A 22,992-nucleotide genomic window follows, 5' to 3' on the forward strand; every position below is an offset into this window, starting at 1 on the left:
ATTACCCTGCTCCAACGAGGCCTGGAGGACAACCACCCCTCTTCTCTGTATGTTTAAAGGATGGTCACTCCATTAAGCTTCGCCCCTGGAGTGACTTCCAGAGCAAACTCAGGGTTAGCGAAAGTTTTCTGTCCCTAGCTCAGAGCCTTCCTCATAAGCAAGAAGGCCCAAAGCGCCAGGCAGAGGGAACCTTGACAAACACCACTCTCTCTCATTTCTTAGTCCTCTGACTCCCAGCCACAACAGTGGGAACAGGTGTAAGGGAAGGTGGCAGTGCCATTAGGCAGATGACACATCTGCACACAGCACTAACCTGACTAACCTGAACCTCAGGCCTCTGGGTCAGAAGTCAATGTGGTGTTTGTGGCCTAGGCCGACTACATACGAATGGGATACGAACAAGATGCAAGGTGCCTGGCCGCTCAGAACCAGTCTTCCATTATCACGTAGCAGGAAGGAACCTGCGCACCTTGTTAAGTCCTCCTACACTCCGACCAAGGCAGCGAACTGGGAAGAACACAACACAATTCCAAAGAATGCCTAACAAAGACAGCAGCAGCGTAATAAATCTAGCTTCAGTTTTACCAGTATAATCATTCATTACTCCTCTTACTAATTACATTTCCAACATAAAACCATTCTCAAATTAAAAATTTTTTTGACTTGCAATTTGTAAAACATAAATCATTTTGAACTGTGTAACTCAGAGGTCTCTGGAATACTCACACCCAGCGCATCTATTTAATTCCAGACTGCATTCAATATCCCCAAAACAGACCCTGCACCCTCCATGAAACAGTCCACATTCGTGACATTCACTGTAATACATACTGCTTTTGCCATACTGTCAGTTAATTCACTTTCAACAGCATCCTCTCATTTGGGTAATGGGGGCCAACACTCCAAAGTTTTCCAATATATCACATGAAAAATGGCTTCCTCAAGCAAAATGCTTTCTTCCTGGGAGGAAATAAGGGCAGGTTCCAAGTATTTACCATGTGTCCAACACTACATCAAAAATACTAACACACAGTGGTCAACCACCTTCAAACCAGGCTTGTGTGAACTCTGGGTTCTTAGGCTGGGCCACCACCTTCTATCCTCTCACTAGTGATGTTTCAGGGATGCTATGAAGGAGGAGACAGTCTCAGAGCCCACTTTGTCACCCCCAGAGTCAGGAGTCCCTGTCAGTCAGAGTGACTCCAATACCGTAGACGGTCACAGGCAGCACAAGATGCATATGGCTGCCTCTGGCCAAACAAAGCACTGTGTTTTCCAGTAAGCTTTTGTAACAATCTACAGTAACCTAACAACTAAGACACTGGGTCTGATGCCTGTGGCCCCTAGCAGAGGACTGGGTTCTACACTTCGTGCTGTTTCCTGACTGTAGTTTCTTGCTAATACAGACCATGGGAGGCAATGGTGACAGCTCCAGTAACTGAGCCAGTGAGACCTGGATTGAGTGGTCAGCTCGTGGCTTAGCCTCTGGCCCAGCCTCAGTCATCCTGGGCCGCATTACTGTGACTGGCAGCACAGCAGGTAAGTTCACACCAGCATCATCCATCGCCCCCCTCCCTGCCCCCACTGCCACCTGTGCATGCAGGTGCGCACACATATAACGCATATACCATGAGCAGGCTGGTAACCTACCACGTTCTGACGGCTGTCTTCACTAGGTGATGTTGATTTTTTTGCTCCATCGTTACCATCTTTCAGGCCCACTTTCATACACACACAGCGTGTCATTAACTAAAATGTGGTTAGGTCCCACATGACTGCAACCACTGCCTCTTCATTTGATTTTCACTGTGACTCCTTGTGGGAGGTTCTATTTGTAGTCACATTTCTCTAGTGAGAAACCCACATTGCAATGTCTCAGAGATTTATCAAAATCCCCCAGGGAATGAGTGGGAGAGCGAGGCTTTGAACTGAATAGAGAACTGTCTACTGGCTTAGCAACTAGGCTCAAACATCTACCTTGCTGACCACATTTCACAAACTCAGCAAAATCACAAGTCAAAATGTAAAAAACATATGTTTGAAACTGTGTCGAAAAGGCAGTCAATTTAACTTTCGTGGTTTACTCACTGCCAGCTTCCTGGCTCTTCCAACAGTCACCACTCTTCCCCCAAAGCCCACGCTCCTGGGGCTAGAAGCCCTTGCCATTCTCCCAGGTCACCAGCCCCAGACCTGAAGCACTCCAGTCCACATTCGTCCCTTCTGATTCCAGGCCTGGTTTTCAGAAATACTGTAGGCAGGATCATCCTCAAAAAGACCAATCTCAACCTTCAGCTCAGCTTAGCAACCCACTTGGTTCCTGTGCAGCCACATGACAAGGCTGGGTAACCAAGGAGGGAGGTCCAAGACATGAGTCCAGAAGACAAAGCCAGACTCAAAGATTCCATCGTGTGGACACAAAGTTTTGGTTGATACAGTGAAAGTGTAGCCTATTAAATCCTACTCAAATGAAAGCTAGGGTTGGTACTGCAGAAAAAAACTGATTCCTCATGCTTAAAAAAATGAATATTAGTCTTTTCATTCTCAAGTTCTGAAAAATCGTTCTCATTTTTTAAAAAGATTTTATTTATTTGAAAGGCAGAGTTATGGAGACAGAGAAACAGAGAGAAAGGATATGTTTTTCACCTGCTGGTTCACTCCCCAAATGAATGCCAACAGCTGCAACTGGCCGGGCCAGACCAGGAACTTCTACATCGCCCACACGGCGCAGGCCCTTAAGCAGTTGGACCATCTTCTTGCTGCTTTCCCAAGTGCATTGGCAGGAAGCTGGATTGGAAGTGGAGCAGCCAGAGCACCCCACGCCTTGTCATCTTTTTGATCTCATGTAAATCATCTCATTTCTATTAATATTTGTTGTCACCCTTATTATCTCCCTTTTTCAAAATCACTTTTCTTCGCTGCTGTCCTTTCATTTTGTCCTTAATAAGATAATTAACTTTTTTATTTCAAATCTCTCAGCCTACAGCCTGGCTCAGCCTAGATGCTGCGGGCATCTGAGGAGGAAACTAGCAGACACAAGTCTGTGTTTCAAATAAATATGCAAATAAATAAAAAATTTTAAATGGAAGTGTGAAAAATCACATTTGTTTTAGGTAAAAGATCACATTTGGACAAAGTGTTTTAAAACACTGGTTTATTAAAAAGAATGAGGGCCCTGGCACAGTAGCCTAGTGGCTGAAGTCCTTGCCTTACATACACCAGGACTCTTATGGGTGCTGGTTCATACCCCAGCTGCTCCACTTCCCATCCAGCTCCCTGCTTGTGGCCTGGGAAAGCAGTCAAGGACGGTCCAACGCCTTGGGACCCTGCACCTGCGTGGGAGACCCGGAAGAAGCTCCTGGCTTTGGACAGGCTCGGCTCCTGCCATTGCAGCCATTTGAGAAGTGAACCAACGGATGGAAGATCTTTCTTTCTTCTCTAAATCTGAATTTCCAATAAAAACAAACAAATCTTAAAAAAATGAACAGAATGAAGCCATTTTTGTTTAAAATATTTACTGATAAATGTTTAGGAGTGGTGTGAAAACACGAAGCATGGTCACCAATGGCACCTGGCAATGGGCTTACTGACGCCGGTTTTACTGTGTACTCTGCTGGCTTTTCAAGGGGCAAAATTCCTTTCCCCTCCTCCAACACCTATAAAAGCAAAACCTGGGCCCGGCACGATGGCATAGTGGTTAAGGTCCTCTCCTTGCACGCCTGGAATCCAATATGGGTGCTGGTTCTAATCCCAGTGGCCCTGCTTCCCATCCAGCTCCCTGCTTGTGACCTGGGAAAATAATGGAGGATGGCCCAAAGCCTTGGGACTCTGCACCCATGTGGGAGAGGTGGAAGAGCTCCTGGCTCCTGGCTTCGGATTGGCATAGCACCGGCTGCTGCACTCACTTGGGGAGTAAATCATCAGAGGGAAGATCTTCCTCTCTGTCTCTCCTCCTCTCTGTATATCTGACTTTGCAATAAAAATACATAAACCTTTAAAAAAAAGTAACGTGAATGTTTGGGGAATCTGGGTAAAGGAAATATGGAAATTATGTTACTCTACGACTGGAATTATTTTGAATAGCATTCCAAAAAGATTGTAACAACTTAAACTTGTTTGAAATGACAGTAATTTGCCTGACCATGTATGTGTCTCCGAGTGAAAGCTGTGGAAGTGATTACAACAGCAGGCTGACTTCTGCTTCCTTCAGACCAGTCTCTGAAAGCCTAAGTTATTACTTACACTACCACATTTCTGCTGAGACAAAAATCAAAAGTCACACAAATTGGTGGGCAAAGTGAAAACAAACAAAAACAAATCCAGAAACAAAGCAAAAACCATGTCTCAAAAATCTGCTCCATCCTTGGCCAAGAATGACACTGGCCAGAACTGCTCCATCAACAGGAAGAGAAGGGGCACAGCGAGGGCCAATCGGGCTGTCTGCAGCAGCTGGGGTGGCGAGGGCCAATCGGGCTGTCTGCAGCAGCTGGGGTGGCCCGGCACCGCTACGAGGGAGCCAGTCTGGCACAGGCTCTTTCACTGGCCAGTTTCTGCTTGGTGATTTGCATGTCTCCAGCACAGAACCCAGTGATACAGATGCCATGGGGGCAGCCACAGCACGCCCTCAATGTGACCACAGTGGGACAGGCTCCCAGAGCCAGACAACTGCCCAAGAAGACACTAAGGACTCCAAGCCACACATCCAACAGTCTGCAGCATTCTGCCCTCTGCCAGCTCCAAGCACTGACCCACACTGCCATACCTGTGCTGCAACTCCACTGTGACTAACATGTATCCAACCTTTCACAGAAAGCACAGGACTACGGGGGAACCCACTTCCAACACCCTGTTCTCAGCTCGGCCCTCACTTCCTGACAGCACGCCAGGGTTTCTCCACCTGGCCCCTCTCATATACCCTGGGAGGACCATGAGATGAGATCCAAAAGGTATTCTCAGCTGCCAGGATGAAAAAGAGCTGTAAACACAAGGTCAAAGCAGGATTAGACCATTTGCTTTTGTTTTTTTATAATGCCATCCCTTTTTTCTTTTGAAATGGAGAGCCGCCAGGAGGACCAGAGACATGTCACTATGTGCTGGCCTCTACCCTTCACCAGGCCCACAGGCCAGAGGCCTGCCATGACTTTTACCTTGACTGACGAAAGTTCAGGACAAGTTGTACATGAATTTCCTGTAAGATGACGTGTAGAAGAGACGGAGGAAAGCAGCATGGCTTACCCAGCCCTGCAGTCAGAGGTGTCCTGGGAGAAGCAGGAAGCAGCAGAGCTCACTGAGGCTGGCTCTGTGACTCCAGCAGATTGTAGCAGCTTGCCTAATGATGCTTAACCTTGGCCAAGTCAACCTCTTCAGCAATACATGGGGGGTGGGGGAGGTGACAAAACAAACCACCCAAAGCAGGAACCAGAAACACTGCTACTGTAGCTCATCCCACAGGCTGTCCAAGGGCCCAGAATTTTCAATACAACTTTCAAAGAGATGGAGAGGAGGAGGAGAAAATACTTCACAAAAGCATCATCAAGGGCCAGACGCTGTGGCCTAGTGGCTGAAGTCCTCACCTTGAACACACTAGGTGCCTGGGTCTAATCCCAGCAGTCCCACTTCCCATCCAGTTCCCTGCTTGTGGTCTAGGAAACCAGATGAGGATGGCCCAAAGCCTTGGGACCCTGCACCTGTGTGGGAGACCTGGAAGAGCTCCTGGCTGCTTGTTTCAGATCGGCTCAGCACCAGCCGTTGCGATCACTTGAGGAGTGAATCACTGGACAGATATCTTCCTCTCTGTCTCTCCTCTTCTCTGTATATCTAATCTTGCAATAAAAAATAAGTCTAAAAAAAAAAAAAAAGCATTATCAAGGTCCTAATCCAGGACACCTGCTGCCCAACCTGATCTGTGTGAGGTCAGCTGTCCAGGAAGCCAGGACAGGACGTGGCGGCCTTTCATGCTATGGGAGGGGCTCTGACCACATCCCCTGCTTTCACTGCAGTCTCCGGGCTTCACCACCGTTAAAGGGAGAGCAGGGCAGAGTGAAGCAAATAAATCCAAAGCTCCCCTGGGATGCACAAATGCCTACTTGGAACAGGCGCTCAGTAGATATCCCCCACGTCAAACAGGGAAGACTTTTCAAAATAAAAGCCAGAAAGGGATTCATTTTGTCCTAAGCAGTGTGCTTTCTTTTTGGTTTAAAGGTTATTTGTGTTATAAAAAAAAAAAAAAAAAAATGGCTCCTGCTGAGTGCTGGAAGTTGGGCTGGGGCAGGGGTGGAGATGAGAGCAACAAAAACAAAGCAAAAAAAAAAAAAAAAAAAAAAAAAGAGAGAGAGAGCGAGAGACTGAGAAGCACTCTGTTTGGGATACTCCAGCCCGGGTAAAACGGTTCACAGTGGTTAGGGGAAGAACAGGAGGTAGGAGAATGGTGTAAGAATGAATCTATCAGGGCCCAGCACCGTGGCCTAGCGGCTAAAGTCCTCGCCTTGAAAGCCCCGGGATCCCATATAGGCGCCAGTTCTAATCCCGGCAGCTCCACTTCCCATCCAGCTCCCTGCTTGTGGCCTGGGAAGGCAGTCGAGGACGGCCCAAAGCTTTGGGACACTGCACCCGCGTGGGAGACCCGGAAGAGGTTCCTGGTCCCGGCCTCGGATTGGCGCGCACCAGCCCGTTGCAGCTCACTTGGGGAGTGAAACATCAGATGGAAGATCTTCCTCTCTGTCTCTCCTCCTCTCTGTATATCTGGCTTTCCAATAACAATAAAATCTTAAAAAAAAAAAAAAAAAAAGAATGAATCTATCAGAATCATTCCTCACCATCCTTGCTCAGAGCCTGAGCCCTGCCTTGCCATCATCTCCGGAAGCACCAGCAGAGGGAGCACAGCCCTGGAGGCAGGACCCTCAGGGGTCGGGCCTGCGCCAAGCTCAGGCCCAGGGAGTGAGGCCAGGTCATGTGACCCCCCCACAGGGCCTGGAGGCCAGCAGCAGAAGACAGTTCCTGGACGGGCACTGCTTTGGGGTAGGTGTAACCCAGCAAGGGAAAAGGCAGAAAACTGACAGCAAGCACAGGAGCTCCGAGGTCACTTCACAATCCAGGCCCGGGTGAGCTGTGAGCAGCCCATTTTCGGGGTTTCAGTTTAGAAGGGGACAGGGAGAACTCTGTCATCCAAGCTGCGCTCTTTACTGCTGGTTTCGAACAACAGTGGCAGACAGATGAAAGTAGCTGTGTGCTACGTGAGGGCTGTTGCAGTCTTCAGCCACAGTTTACAAAAACATGACAGCATGGGCTGAGAACTGACTGATGTTAAGACTATCGCCTCGGGCAAGGCTGGCAGCTGGGGTCAGGAGAGGGCCCACTGGCTGGAGTTCTTCTCATGACCACACTGCTTCAGCACTGCAGGTCCATTCTAGTTGTTTAAAAGACTGATTTGATAGCCTAGTGGCTAAAGTTCTGGCCTTGCATGTGCTGGGATGCCATATGGGCCTCCGTTCATAGCCTGGCTGCTCTACTTTCCTTCCAGCTCCCTGCCTGTGGCCTGGGAACGTGGTGGAGGATGACCCAAAGCCTTGGGACCCTGCACCCACGTGGGAGACCCAGAAGAGGCTCCTAGCTCTTGGCTTTGGAGCAGCTCCGCTCCGGCTGTTGCAGCCATTTGGAGAATAAACCAGCAGATAGAAGATCTTTCTGTCTCTCCTTCTCTCTGTAAATCTGACTTCCCACTAAAATAATAATAATAATAATAATAATAATAATAATAATAATAAAAAATCTTAAAAAGAGACTGGTTTGCTTGTTTTGAAAGGCAGAGTTGGAGAGGGAGCAACAGAAAGAGAGCCCTTCCCCAAATGGACTCAATGGCCAAGGCTGAGCCAGACCAAAGTCAGGAGTCTGGAACTCTCTCACATGAGTGCAGCTTTCCAGGCATGTTAGCGGGGAGCTGGATGAGAAATGGGGCAGAGGGACTTGAACTGGGAAAGTTTCACCCCAAAATGGTCTAATACAAGGTCAAAGTATGCAGCACTGTGGGAATCTCCACATCGAGAAATGAGAGCTGGGGTAAAAATGACAACTCAACAGAGCCCGGGGCTGCTCAATGAAGTGCACACTGAAGCCAAGAAGCCTCACTTGACCCTGCCTGCCTGTCTCCTGGAGGAAGGCCTGGCTCCACAGCCCTGGGAGAATCTCTGCCACCTTCTGTTTTGTGTGGGATCAGGTTATTTCATACAGGGCCAATCAATAAAGGTCCAAGGAATTCCCCTCGAGTGGATGTCATTGGGCACAGAGGCACGTCGGGCAGCTTACAGCCATAATGTCCCATGTTCCCAAGGGATAAGACCTAGGACAACGCATGACGATGAAGTGATTCAGATTTTAGCTTTCTAAAACACAACATTTCAAACAATGCGACTGTCTGAAGCAACCACGGTTGCACTGGTTTAAGGTCAGCAGGTGCTCAGGGACCACAGAGGACTCAGGTGCTGGGAGGGATCTCAACTGACATCAAGATCCTTCCACCACACTTTGCCATTTTACGACACTGGTGTTTCAGAAAGGCTGATGCTGTCCAGGACACAGGCTCCTTCCCACCCGCCCCGCCCATCCTGTGTGCCCAGGGAACCCAGGACTCTCTCACATTCACACTGGGACACAGTCAGACCCCCAAGCAGCAGAAGCAGTCCCTCTGTTCCTGCCACTCCTCACAAGCTCAGTGAGCACTTGATAGACGACAGCCATTAGCAATGAACTTTATACATCTGATTTATTTATTGGGGAGGAGGGCAGAAAGAGAGATCAACCATCTGACAGTTCACTCCAGGCCAGGGCAGGGACAGGCCAATGCCAGAAACCAGGAACTCCAACTGGGTCTTGGATGTGGGTGGCAAGAGGTGAAAGACCTCCTTGAGCCAAACTTCTGCTGCCTCCCAGTGTGCACAAGCAGGCAGCTCATGGATCCTGAGGAGAGACTAGACCCCAGCATGCCCATCACGGACAGATCAGCCTGCGGCACCACGTGTGCAACACTCACAATGCCTACTCAAATCACTCATTTCTTAAAATACACAAATAAATAAACTGGTCTGCTTGGCAAAATATGCAACACCTAAGAAAACAATAATTGGTGCTGACTGTATGGCGTACCACGCTAAACCTCGCCTGTGAATCCCACATGGGCAGCTCTTCAGGGCCCAGCTGTTATACTTCTGATCCGGCTCCCTGCTAAAGGCCTAGGAAGGCAGCAAGGGACGGCCCAAATCCTTGGGCCCCTGGACCCACGTGGGAGACCTGGAAGAAGCTCCTGGCTCCTGGTTTTGCACTGACCCAGCACCAGCAGCGGCAGAGACTCTTTTTCTGTCTCTCCTCTCTGTTACTATGTTTCGAACAAAAATATAGTAATTTTAAAGGAGTAATTAAGAGTATCATACAAAAGAAAGTTTAAAGGAGTAATTAAGAGTATTTTAAAGAGTAATTTTAAAGGAGTAATTAAGAGTATCATACAAAAGAAAGTTCAGGTCTAGGACAAATAGATACACATTCCTATTCATGTATTCTAACACAAGAAGAAAATGGGGGTTGGTGTTGCGGCATTATGGGTTAAGACATGGCCCACAACATCAGCATCCCTTATGGGCACCAGTTAAAATGCCATCTGCTCTGCTTTCGATCCAGCTCCTGCTAAAGTGACTAGAAGAGCAGGGAAGGCCTTGGGCCCTGCTCCCACGTGTGAGACCCAGAAAAAGCTCCTGGCTCCTGGCTCCAATTGGGCTGTCTCAGCAGTTCGCAGTTCAAGGCCTGGAAAGTAATGGAAGATGGCTCAGGCCCTCAGGTCCCTGCATCCACGTGGAGACACAGAAGAGGCACCTGGCTCCTTAGCTTCAGATAATGACTGTGGCGGACACTTGAGGACAGAACATCTTCTCTATCTCTCCTTTCTGAAAATCTGCCTTTCAAATAAAACAAGTAACTCTTACAAACAAAATGCGTACATTAAGAAGCACTACAGCCTTTGAAGGTGCTAACACTCTAGTGGACATAAACACACATGGACTTTCTACAAACCACTTGGTCAGAACAATAAAGGACACATTTTTGTAAGCAAGTACAGGTGACAGAGCAGAGCAATGCAGACATTCTGGTCAACTGCACCCCAGCCACCCCTACCCAGGCAGCTGGTGGGTGATGGAAACCCTTGGAACCTTTCCTAACACACCTGACAACGTGAAAATCAACAGCCAGCCGCTGTCCCAAAATCCCAAAATCATGAGAGGAAAAGAACAGCTGTGTGTTATGCCACTAAGTTACAACGCATTACAAAGTTTTGGCTTTCTAAATGACCTTGCAAAGATTTCCTCACTCGTGGAGCGGCAATTTCTGCAGCATCTCAGAACTATTGAAACACGAACAAAACCCTCAGAAAATGCTCCACAACACAGAACCTGGGATGACATCGGGTGGCAGTCCCTCATCCCTGGGGTAATGCGGCAGTTGGGAAGCCGGCTGTGGATCCTCTTGTGTCCTCCTCTCCCCCATACACAGGAAGAATAAAAAGGAAATGTGGAAACAGGGTCTCATTCTCACCTATCATCCCCAATCTCCGACCCTTCCCACTTTGATCAACCATGTAAACATCATCTATAATAAAAACATTTTAAAACTTTTGGCTTCTAGATTTTTAAAAAATTTTTATTTTTACTGCAAAGTCAGATATATAGAGAGCAGGAGAGACAGAGGAAGATCTTCCACCTGCTGATTTATACCGCAAGCAGCAGAAAGGCCGGAGCTGCACCGATTCGAAGCCAGGAGCCAGAAGCCTCCTCCGAGTCTCCCGGGTACAGGGTACCAAGGCTTTGGGTCTTCCTCAACGGCTTTCCCAAGCCACAAGCAGGGAGCTGGATGAGAAGCAGGGCTGCCGGCATTAGAACTGATATTTGATTTTGAAGCATGCAAGGCGAGGACTTTAGCCCCTAGGCTACCTTTTAAGATTTATTTTTTATTGGAAAGTTAGATTTACAGAGAGAAGGAGAGACAGAAAGATCTTCCATCTGCTGGTTCACTCCCCAAATGGCTGCAATGGCTGGGGCTGAGCCGATCTGAAGCCAGGAGCCAGGAGTTTCTTCCAGGTCTTCCACGCAGGGGGCCATCCTCCATTGCTGTTCCAAGTCACAGGCAGGGGATAGATGGGAGGTGGAGCAGCCATGACACAATCCGGCGCCCATATGGGATGCTGGCACTTGGAGGTGAAGAATTGGTCAGGTCAGCCAACACGCTGTGCCAGTCCCTGGCTTCGAGAATTATTAAAAAGTTTTTTGTGTGTGTTTTTTTCCCCTCTCTCCAGTTTGCATTCCATCAGCTGCCTGTTGGCATTACTGTGTGCAACCAGCCATGTGCAACAATTCATGAGCGCTACTTCTTTACATTTTAACTTATTCTTTCTACTGCTCCACAAATTCCAGATTCTCTCTCCCAAACTCCAACATCTCCCGTAACAGCCTAAGGACACAAGCCCCTGACCGGGCGCAGGGCACCTCCTGGGCGCGTTTCCAAGTAGAACCCTGTGGGAGGGAGAACCAACTTCCAGCCTCAGGAGACATGAGCCTGAATCACTAAGCACCAAATCTCACCATGGCTACAGCCATGCCATGCCAGCTTTCTACAATAATCAAAACACACACATCACAGGTTCTTGCCAAACTCAAGAAAAATCAGCTCCTACACTTGCAAAGAGACATGGGCAACAGCAGAAAACCCAGAACCAGAGCCCCACTCAAGCAAATCCTGTAACTCGGTCACTTACAGGTGTTTTCACTCACACAGCAAAGACAAGCTAAAACACTGCAGGGACTGTTTGCAAGATGATAAAATGGCATGTGATGGTGACTCGCCCATGGACTGAAAGGGGGCAAAGCCCGTCAAGTCACCGGAAGCAGCCCAGGCTGCAGGAACCTGGTCCTGCCCACACGCCTCCCTCCCCTGCAGCTCTCACCTGCAGGCCTCACGACTCAAAGGTTGAGTGGACTCTCCCCCCCCAACACATACACACACGCTCTTCATTTATTCTGAAGCCAAGCTGAAATTGGCTAATGCCCTACTCCTCTGCTAGACATTTTCTTGACTGGCTCAATAAACCCGTTGAGAAAAGTAAACATGTGTTTCAATCCTTATAATCTGGAACACAGAACCACTGTGCAAACAGCACAGTTGACTTAACTCGCAAAAAGGGTGGTACAGTGAACCCAGAGGCCCGCCTCACTGGGGCTGACCCTGGTGTTAACAGGCATGAGGGGAAGGATGTTCTGGTCTCCAACAATCAGAACAGATCATGCAAAAGGACCTCAACAGCAACACATTTAAAAAAAGGTTTCTTTTGTTTGGATCAACAATTCTCTTAAGAACGAACTTTTTCTCCATGGTAACAATGTGCTTCTAGCTCGTAACTCACACAGGAATACACACTTACCATGTTTAGCATGAGGACACTTGAAGAAGCTCACAGAGGGGCAGATGTTCAGCATTCCAGTGAGGATGCCACTAAGACGCTCCCATTCCACAACGGCAGGCCGATGCCCGGCATCAGCACCCGACTCCAGCTTCCTGCCACTGTCTGCCACCCCCACCGAGGCTCTCAGCTTCAGCCTGGCCCAGCTGCAGGTACCCAGAGAACCACTTGAGGGGCACCACAGCAACATGGTTCTTACTTGCTCACTCATTTGCTCTCGCCCCTTAAAAAATTATAATACAAGGAAATAACAGACTAGCCTGACGCAGAAACTTTCTGAAATCTATGCATACCTTTTGTTTAAAATATTTATTTTTATCAGAAAGGCAGATTTACAAGGAGAAGGAGAGACAAAGATCTTCCATCATCTGATTCACTCTCAAGTGGTCACAACAGCTGGTGCTAAATCAATCTGAAGCCAGGTGTCAGGAACTTTTTCTGGGTCTCCAAAGCAGGTACAGGTCCCAAGGCTTTGGGCCGTCCTGGACTGCTCTCTCAGGGCCCACGCAGGGAACTGGATGGGAAGTGGAGCAGCCAGGACACAAACTGGCGTCCCACTAGGCTATCACACTGGACACTATGTATAGTTTTAATAACATACACATTTGTAAACATTTCAAAGATTCATACGCAGCAATTTCAAAATCTTTCTGCATCAAACTAAGCATCATAAATAATACATAAATGCATATACAGCATATGTGAGAACAGAAATGCATGGAATAAAAGAGACACTGAAGTCCCAGACCAAATCAGACAAACATTGGGAGGGCAGAACAGAGCCCAGGCTGTTCTGCCGCGAGAGATGAGCATCCAGCCACAAAGAACAGGGCACACAGGAGCAGCCCAGCTGTCCCATCAAGACCCCTACAGACACATGACTCAACCATTCCGGAGAAGCTCCCAATCCCAAGGGGCCCTTCACCCCACTCACTCACTCCATACATCCTGCTCAAGACTGCAGGCCTGGGAATGTTGAAAGCTTCCCAACTTTGCTATCTGTGACTGATGGTTTAGACACATCAATGACCAAAATCTGGAAATATGATGCCACAATTGAGGGGATTTCGGAGAATTTACGATATGTGACGGTGCTGGGCAGTGCTGTGGCAGGCAGTCAAGCTGCAGCCCATGACACTGGCAGACAATATAAGGGTGTCTTCAGCCTGGTTCAGCCCCAGCCCCTGAGGCCATTTGTGCAGTGAACCAGCAGGTCGAAGATCTTTTTTCCTCTCTGTAACTTTGCCTTTGAAATAAAAAGTCGTTTAGGAAAGAATACACTTGGAACACAATAAAGAATGCTACTTCTTGCACAGTGTTTTTCAAGGTTTATTTTTCTTTAAAAGGCATATTTTATAGAGAGGAAAAATCTTCTGTCCGCTTGTTCACTCCCCAAACGGTCGCAACTGGAGCTGAGCAGATCTGAAGCCAGGGGCCCTCCAGGTCTCCCACACGGGCGCAGAGTCCCCAGGCTTTGGGCCATCCTCCACTGCTCTCCCAAGGTCACAAGCAGGGAGCTGGATGGGAAGCAAAGCATCTGAGACATGATCCGGTACCCATATAGGATCCTGGTGCTGGCAAGGTGAGGATTCAGCCACTGGACCATCACACCCGGCCCAGAATCCTATTTCTAAAGCATTAAAAATCTCAATGATCATTAATGGCCAAGCTGAATTAGAAAGTTAAACATCTCAAAAGTAAAACATAGCTTAATGGAACGTTGGTATCCCAGGGAAGGTCTCTGCTGAAGCTCTCCCTGTTTCTGTGAGCCTGTCAGTGACGTCCAAGTTTCATGAAACAGAAATAAAAATGTGTGTTGGGGCGACGACTCTCCCACCAGCGGCAGCTCTGACCAAGACTGAGTTAACACTGCTTCACTTCTCCAAACGAGACAATTAATTTTTACTCGCCTTTATTTTCCTCAGTGCTGCTCCAGGGCCTAACTTCAACTAAGTCTTGAGGAAACCAATTATCCAAGGATTGTAATTCAGGTACATTTTTAAGCTTATTTTTAACACTAGTTTTCCAAAAGACACAGTTTTAAAACTTTAGATTTCAAAGACAGGATGGTTTCACAGATCTTGCAAGGCTAAAATTTAAAAACATCCACAATACGGATTACACACTCTATGTAGATAAACCCATTAAATACAACCAATTACCTAAGCTAGAAATCTTTATAAAGGGCAAGACTTCCATTGGTTTCACTAGCTAATAAAATGGCCCAGTCTATTTAGACTTGAAGGTCACAAATATGTCCATGTAAAGGCATCCAGCTCTCTACGGCCCAGGCACTGGGTCGGCAGCACTCTAAGGTCATGGTGTCCTCCTGTGAGTGGACTCCTCAACCAGCAGCGCGCCTCAGGTAATGAAGGCACTCGCCTGCCAGGGCCACTGGCTCGCCTCAGGTAAGGAAGGCACTCGCCTGCCAGGGCCACTGGCTCGCCCCAGGTAAGGAAGGCACTCGCCTGCCAGGGCCACTGGCTCTCCTCAGGTAAGGAAGGCACTCGCCTGCCAGGGCCACTGGCTCGCCCCAGGTAATGAAGGCACTCGCCTGCCAGGGCCACTGGCTCGCATCTGCAAAACAGAACCAAGCACAGGTCCAAGATGTTCACACTGAGAACAGCAAATATCCAAGGCACTTGGTTTAAAACATCAACTAATTTATTTTTAATACCTCCCTTTCTTTCAGCAGCACAAGTTTCTTATAGGAAACCTCTTAACTGCTTTGCTTAGACAAGGAAATCAGCCAATCTCTCCTAGTTTAAAACTGGACCACTGCCCAGTCAAGCATCCACACAGTTTCGACTATCAGATTTAATAGATTCGAGTCTTTCTGCAGTTTAACGGGAGCAAACCTTCAGCACTGGAACAGCTGAAGGATCATAGCACTTGCTGCCAAAATGCAGTGCCTGTTTCTACTGGCAATCACTTCAGCTTCAAATGGAAAATTCCAACAGTTTCTATCTATGTGAGCACAAGTTATTAAGAGAAACAGTATGGCACACAAATACCTCTCCCATTACCAACCCTTCAAGTTCTTACATTTCTTTTCTGTACAAAGGATGTCAGCTGGGGGGCGGTGGTGGGGACTGAAAACAAAATACTAAGAAGGCAAATGTAAGCTTCATGTAATAATGCCAGCTTTTCAGATAAAATGGCTCCTGTCAGAAAATGCACACAAGGTCAAGGCCCACGCATCCCAGCATCATACGGGCACCAGACCGCTCGGCCCACTTCGGGCCCAGCTCCCTGCTAATGGTCTAGGAAAAGCAGCAGATAGCCTAAATCTTTGGGTCCCTGCCACCTGAATGACAAGGGAGAGCTAACCGAAGTTCCCAGGCCTGGCTATTGGGGCTACTAGGGCAGAGAAGCAGCAGATACAAGGTTTCTCTTTGTCTGCCAAAATTTGAAATAAATAAGCAAATAAACCTTTAAAAAGTAGAAATATGATTTAGCATATTTAGCTTATTTAGCATAGCCAACAGGAGCTGATACTGTGCTTCTACAACAAACTGAGAATGGGATACTGCAAGAAGTTATCCTAAGAAATTCCATTACTGGGGGCTGGTGCAATGGCTCAATGGCTAATCCTCCACCTCCAAGCACCAGCACCCTGTATGGGTACCAGTTTGTGTCCCAGGTGCTCCACTTTCCATCCAGCTCCCTGCGTGTGGCCTGGGAAAGCAGTAGAAAACAGCCCAAGTCTTTAGGCCCCTGCACCAACGTGGGAGACCTGGAAGAAGCTCCTGGCTCTGGTCTGGCTCTGCTCCTGACACTGCAGCCATCTGGGCAGTGAACCAGTGGATGGAAGATCCTTCCCTCTGTTTCTCCTTTTTTCTGTAAATCTGCCTTTCCAATGAAAATAAACAAATTTCAAAAAAACAAAGAAGCCAACACACTTTTTTATGTTTAAAACACTTAATCATAACTCTTTATCAAAAATAACACTTTATCATAAATCAAGCTCTAGGAGTGAAGCAGATTACAGCCTAACACTGAAGACAACACGGGCTGCACTAGCCCTGGGACTGCAGCAGGCAGTGTTACTCTGACCAGCAACGCTGCGCTTGCAATCCCTAGGAGGCTTAGGACACTGAAGGTTCTGGCTCAAGGATGCGGGCCCAGAGCCTGCAATTTTTTTAACAACCTCCCAGGTGATGGTACTAGTGGCTAGCCAGAAGCAAGGACACACACCACACAACCGGAAGTGCGACATGAGGAGCCAAAGATGTCTCACTTCCGGTGGTGTGGGTGTTCTCAGCAGTCTCAACCTAGACAGGAAGTCCACTCTGTTATGCAACATTAGATTAAGCATTAATGAAGCTAGGAAATCGTTTATCAAAGGTTATAATCTGAAGTTAAATAAAACTCCACGCTAAACGCTCATACTGAATGCAGAGCATTTTTAGCCGCTTAATATTAACAGAATCTTGATTACTCAGTCTTAAAGTCCTTTCTCAATAGCACTTGCTCTTCACTGGAACAATATGCTCTATGCCAATATTTTGCCTGAAAAAAAAAAAAGACTCTACAGTAGTTACGGCATTACTTAATAGTTTACTTCCAGAAACATACCAAGAAAGGTGTTTGATAGCTATGTTTTCTCAAAATTAAAAAGTTAAATCTCTACAATACTTATCATCTCATCACTCGAAGTCAAACAAAAATCAAAACCAGCTGTCTCTTCACTGATCTCTTGGTCCAACTTAATCAGAGAAAATTCTGGTAACAAGCTGCCATTCCAGTAGCCACCGTTCAGCCTCCCACCTCCCTGTCTGCCATACGACTGAGGGGTCCCAAAGCCCCCCTGGGCTCCACATGCTGCAGCTGCTCACGCTGCACAGCTCCATTCTGATGCTGTCCCTGAACCCCAATCTTCCTCCACGCCAGGACGCCCCAGCCCTGCTGCATCCGTTCACGCAGCTGCCGGCCCAGTGTCCCGTGTCCTGGCTGGGCACAGTCTGCAATTTCCTGCCTCTGTGCCTTTGCTTAGGACACTTCCTATGCTTCCTCCGCCTGCCCACCACAGCCTGTCAAAACCAAGTCCAGATGGAACGTCACACTAACCAGCCCTCTAGGAGGGCCCAGCCACCAGGGCCCTAAGCACATACTCATCTTCCCCACTAAGATGGTGGCCTACAGGGCTGGGGTGACACCCTACCCACACTACAGCACTCAGTGAGTACCCAAAATTTTAAATAACTTAACTATATTAAATGTTTAGCCCTGGAAATGTAAGTAGGAAAATGAGTTTCTAGGATAGTAAATATTAACACACCACCGACTGGGCTTACAAATAACATGAGCTTAATCTCCACCGAGCTTGGTGGTCAAAAATAACCCCGAGCAGGTGCCTCCCTCCAAAGGCGGCCACTGCCCTCTACCAGGTCAGGCAGCTCTACCTGTCTCCTCGTGACCCTCGGCAGCGGCCAAGCTGCTCTCTCTGATCCAATGCGAGTAACAGTAGATGGGCAGTCCTCAAAGGTCAAGGCTCAAGGGACAGTCATCCAGCCCTGACAGACATCCTCGGGTCAAGTAACAGTGAGAGGAGATGCAGGACCTTCCAAAAAATTCAGGAAACACAGAACTGCAACTCAAGTTGTTTATTTCAATGAAAACAGTTTTGAAACCCAGGCATGGTCTTGTATAAACACATTTTACATGAAGTGTTTGAGGCCTTCTCATATGAAAGTACTGCACAATCATTTCACGTTTTAAAGGAAACTGGGATATAAATCAAATGGAAAATTACTTTTAGGTCATACATGACTTTATATCATTCACAACACAGATTCCCTCTGTAGGTAACTAGGGTTCGACTTCACCAGACCTGTCTGCTTCAGGCCTGTCTTCCCATCAGAGGTCTCGCAATGTATCTACTCAGATGAAGTGGCTCCCAAGAAGGGGTCCAGCTGCCCTGTGTTCTACACAGAGCACAGAGGCAGGACACTCCAAGGTTGACAGGAATGGACTAACACCCAAGACTCAGAGAGAAGAGATACAAAGACTACGTGAATCAGAGATCCTGCCAAGATTTCCTACCATAGTTCACCTACTAATCACACGTTTCAAAAGAACAGTAAGAGGAAGATAATGGCCACAGACAAAAAGCAAAATGGGGGAAAGGACAATAAACCACAGGATATATGCAAAACCACTATATTAAAAAGATCTGATGTGAGGTTACTCTCTTGGGTATCATGAGGTTAACACGCAATACCCATCGGGCAAAACCTCTATAAACAGTGGTTTTCCACAAGCACGGCCACTATGCCCACTTCAGCACGCAACGGCGTTCCGAGCAAAACCAGATTTACCTCCCATGTAATCAACACCAGAAACCAAGAGCCAGGAATGCCCTTCTCTCCATGCCCACCACGAACACTCTGAACCGACTGAAGAGAACAGATGTCACGTAAGCTAAGCTTGAAGAGCAAGGCAAAGCCATTCCCTACACCAGGCGCCCACGTACTCCACCTGCCCAGAGTTGTTCAACTGAGGGGGTTGGAGCAAGACACAGACATGAAAAACAGGGAATTAATTTTCAAAAAAGTTTATGTGAAAGAATACAGACACAGAAGGACAGACACTTCAGCCCTCTGCCGGGGCCAGCCTGAAGGAGCTTCATCTGTGTTTCTCACACAAGTGGCAGTGGCTCAAGCACTTGGGCCAGCTTCTACAACTTTCCCAGGAGCACTGGCAGGGAGCTGGGCTGAAGTGGAGCAACTGGGAACGGAACTAGTGCCCATGTGGGATATGTTAGCAACGCAGACAGTGGCTTAGCTCACTAATCCACAAAGCTGGACCCTGGTAACTTCTTTTCATGCAGCAGAAAGCAATTCTATATTTTGCACACCAGTTAGCTACTGCAGTAGTATCTGAGGTATACACAGGAAGACCATCATTTTCAAGTGTTTTCTGCACTGTGGACAGATAGGTCATTTAAATTTCAGACAATTCTAAGGGGGCGGGAATTTTCACTTCATTTTAGCAACACAGCAGTTAAAGAACCCTGGGGGTAATAATCTACCATCCTAACAACAAGCATAGTAGAGGCAAGAACTGCTGTACCCATGAAATCCTCATGCAAATCAACACCATTTCTGAGCAGATGCGCAGTTGACAGCGATCACCAAGTACCACAGTCACCGCTAAGGCCAAGAATAGCACATGGTCCATTGACTCTCCTCCAACATCCAATCACGCATGTTGTACAGTCCGCTGACCCTCCTCCAACGCCCAATCAGGCGTGTTGTACAGTCCACTGACCCTCCTCCAACGCCCAATCAGGCGTGTTGTACAGTCCGCTGACCCTCCTCCAACGCCCAATCAGGCGTGTTGTACAGTCCGCTGACCCTCCTCCAACGCCCAATCAGGCGTGTTGTACAGTCCGCTGACCCTCCTCCAACGCCCAATCAGGCGTGTTGTACAGTCCGCTGACCCTCCTCCAACGCCCAATCAGGCGTGTTCTTTGGATGCAGACACCCTTCTGATGTTTCCCATCGCTTGAGAATAGCAAAGAAATGACTTAACAATCCTGGCAGGTGGAAGAGAACATGCAAAGCAGGGATCCTGGGGAGCATGCCCAGAAGACTTCTACCAAGGACTTCTCTAACCAAGAACACCAGTCACGGAGCATTTTCTTTTCTTCTGTGGCAAATAAAACTAACCTTTGCTCTCCCTTCCTTTGAGCTGTGAATGATTACCATGGCTACCTTGATAACTAGGTCAAACACAAGATGAGTGCCTCTCCCAGGTGACTAGGCTCCTTACCTAACCCTAACTGTGCAGCTAACCCCCAAGGCAGGACGAGACAGCAGGACACACAACGCACCTCCCCAGCCACGCATCCCAAGGAGGTTGTCCTCTGATGGAGGTGCCAGAGAAGGCCACAGAAGGCAAAAGTCTCCCTAGGGGAGGGAGCAAAGACAACCAAAACCCACCCATGAGGTGAGCTGGTCTCTGTGGGAGAAAAGGCAATTTATTGAGTCAGATGTCAACCACAAGAGGGGACAACCAAGAACGAAAAAAGAGAGATCAGAAGACATGAATTTCCAAGTGTCTAGATTAGCAGAGCCTTACCTAGGTTAAAGGTCACCTGGCTGTTCCCAAAAGGGAGAGAATGCTGATAACATGCGCTGCTGTCTCCTGGCCAGCACTGCACTCCTGGAGGAACATCACCTGTGTCACTCTGAGCTTAAGTTTAAAACACAGAAAGGCTGCAAGATTCTTGTGTGGAATCCTTCACAGTCCGCAGCTTTAACACAGCACAGGACAGACAAACCTGGCCGGGGAGGCTGCGCTAGTCACCCATCCAGTCACTCGCTTCAAACGTTTTTCAGCCAAATTGGACTTTCTACACTTGGGTCAGCACATTTTAATTTTTAAATTACTAAAATCCCCAGAAAAAAATAAAAGCATTTCTTTCATGTTCCACATTAAAAACCTCTTTCCAAACAGTTCTGAAAAGAGGTAAGCTGATTAAACAGACTTACTTCCTTAATCATTTACTTCTTGAAGTTCTTTCTTTCCATGTTTTTGACCATTCTCAGTAGGGTCCATGGCGGCACAGCCAGAACCAGAGTAACACTGAAAGTTCCACCATCGTTAAGTGATGCAAAGCACCAATGAGAGCCTTCTCCCAGGCGAGGCCTCCACCTGCAGACCCCACGTGGGTGTGGACTGGCACTCGGGGCTAGGCCTCCACCTGCAGACCCCACGTGGGTGTGGACTGGCACTCGGGGCGAGGCCTCCACCTGCAGACCCCACGTGGGTGTGGACTGGCACTCGGGGCGAGGCCTCCACCTGCAGACACCATGTGGGTGTGGACTGGCACTCGGGGCGAGGCCTCCACCTGCAGACCCCACGTGGGTGTGGACTGGCACTCGGGGCGAGGCCTCCACCTGCAGACCCCACGTGGGTGTGGACTGGCACTCGGGGCTAGGCCTCCACCTGCAGACCCCACGTGGGTGTGGACTGGCACTCGGGGCGAGGCCTCCACCTGCAGACACCATGTGGGTGTGGACTGGCACTCGGGGCGAGGCCTCCACCTGCAGACCCCACGTGGGTGTGGACTGGCACTCGGGGCGAGGCCTCCACCTGCAGACACCATGTGGGTGTGGACTGGCACTCGGGGCGAGGCCTCCACCTGCAGACCCCACGTGGGTGTGGACTGGCAGTCAGGCTGATGCGCCTGCCCCTCCACCACAGGGGAGAACCAGCAGGAGCTCCAACTCTGTTAGGGCCATTTAGGAGGGAACTTACAGCTGACAGATCTCTGTCTCTCCTTCCTTCTCTCTCTGTTAATATGCCTCTCAAAAACAAAATGGTAATAAAACAAGAGAGGAAGAAATTTAGATGTCAAATATGAGGGAATGGAGTTTTTAAAGTCAATGGAGATGGGCGTGGTGTGGTAGCCTAGTGGCTAAAGTCCTCACCTCATACGTCAGGATCCCATAGAGGTGGTGGTTCGTATCCCCATTGCCCCTCTTCCCATCCAGCTCCCTGCTTGTGGCCTGGGAAAGCAGTTGAGGACGGCCCAATGCCCTGGGATCCTGCACCCACATGGGAGACCTAGAAGAGGATCGATCCTAGCTCTTGGCTTCGGATAAGTTCGGCTCTAGCTGTTGCAGCCATTTGGGGGGTGAATCAGCGGATCTAAGATCTTTCTTTCTGTTTCTCCTTCTCTCTGTAAATCTAACTTTCCAATAAAAATAAAATTAAAATCAAAAAAGTCAGTGGAGAGCCGAGCATGGTAGCCTAGTGGTTAACTCCTTGCTATGCATGCACCAGGACCCCAGCTGCTCCCACACTTGTGGCCTAGGAAAGCAGTCAAGGATGGCCCAAAGCCTTGGGACTCTGCACCTGTGTGGGAGACCAGCTGCTGCGGCCAATTAGGGAGTGAACCAGCGGATGGAAGGTCCGTCTTTCTATATGTTTCTTCTCTGTGTATCTATGTCTTTCCAATAAAAGATATATTTAAAAAAAGAGGCCAACGGACAATATTCAACCTTCTCCCTTCCACTGCCTAGCAAAGCAGGCAATGTCCAGGCATGTGGCGTCCCAAACAGCACTTCCGGTCAGCCTCCTCCAACCCTCTTCCTGTCTCCTGGCTGAGCTGGGCCCACCTTCAAGTTCGGCTCTCTTCACACAGCTTTAGCAACCTTCCCAAGCCAAGTTTGTCACGAGTGGGTCAGCTTTATGAGGTACTCCCAGGATTTCCATAAAGCTCCACTTAAACTCCAAAAACCCTGTGTATCTGTCCCATGAAACGTGTCAACTTTCAGGGCTGGAATATCAAGCAGCTTAAAACTTACTCTTCAAAACACTCCAGCGCCCAACAAGAAACCGCACAGGGTTCCGGAAAGCTCGGGCCCTGCACTTGAGCTGTGCTGGCTTGGCTGGCGACTTTCGCCAGCACCCAAAGCAGTGACAAACGACACCTCCCACGCGGCCGCCGGATTTAAAATCAGATGTTAACTCTGGAAGAGCGCACAAGC

At 48.4% G+C, this 22,992-nt stretch overlaps 1 protein-coding gene across 9 annotated transcripts in view; it reads right to left on the bottom strand.

The window, feature by feature from the left end:
* Window positions 1-22,992, bottom strand: part of RERE (arginine-glutamic acid dipeptide repeats) — a 375,029-nt gene that overhangs the window by 29,195 nt on the left and 322,842 nt on the right. The window lies entirely within an intron of this gene.

Source organism: Ochotona princeps, chromosome 2, assembly GCF_030435755.1.
Source record: "Ochotona princeps isolate mOchPri1 chromosome 2, mOchPri1.hap1, whole genome shotgun sequence".
In the NCBI taxonomy this organism is placed as follows: Eukaryota; Metazoa; Chordata; class Mammalia; order Lagomorpha; family Ochotonidae; genus Ochotona; species Ochotona princeps.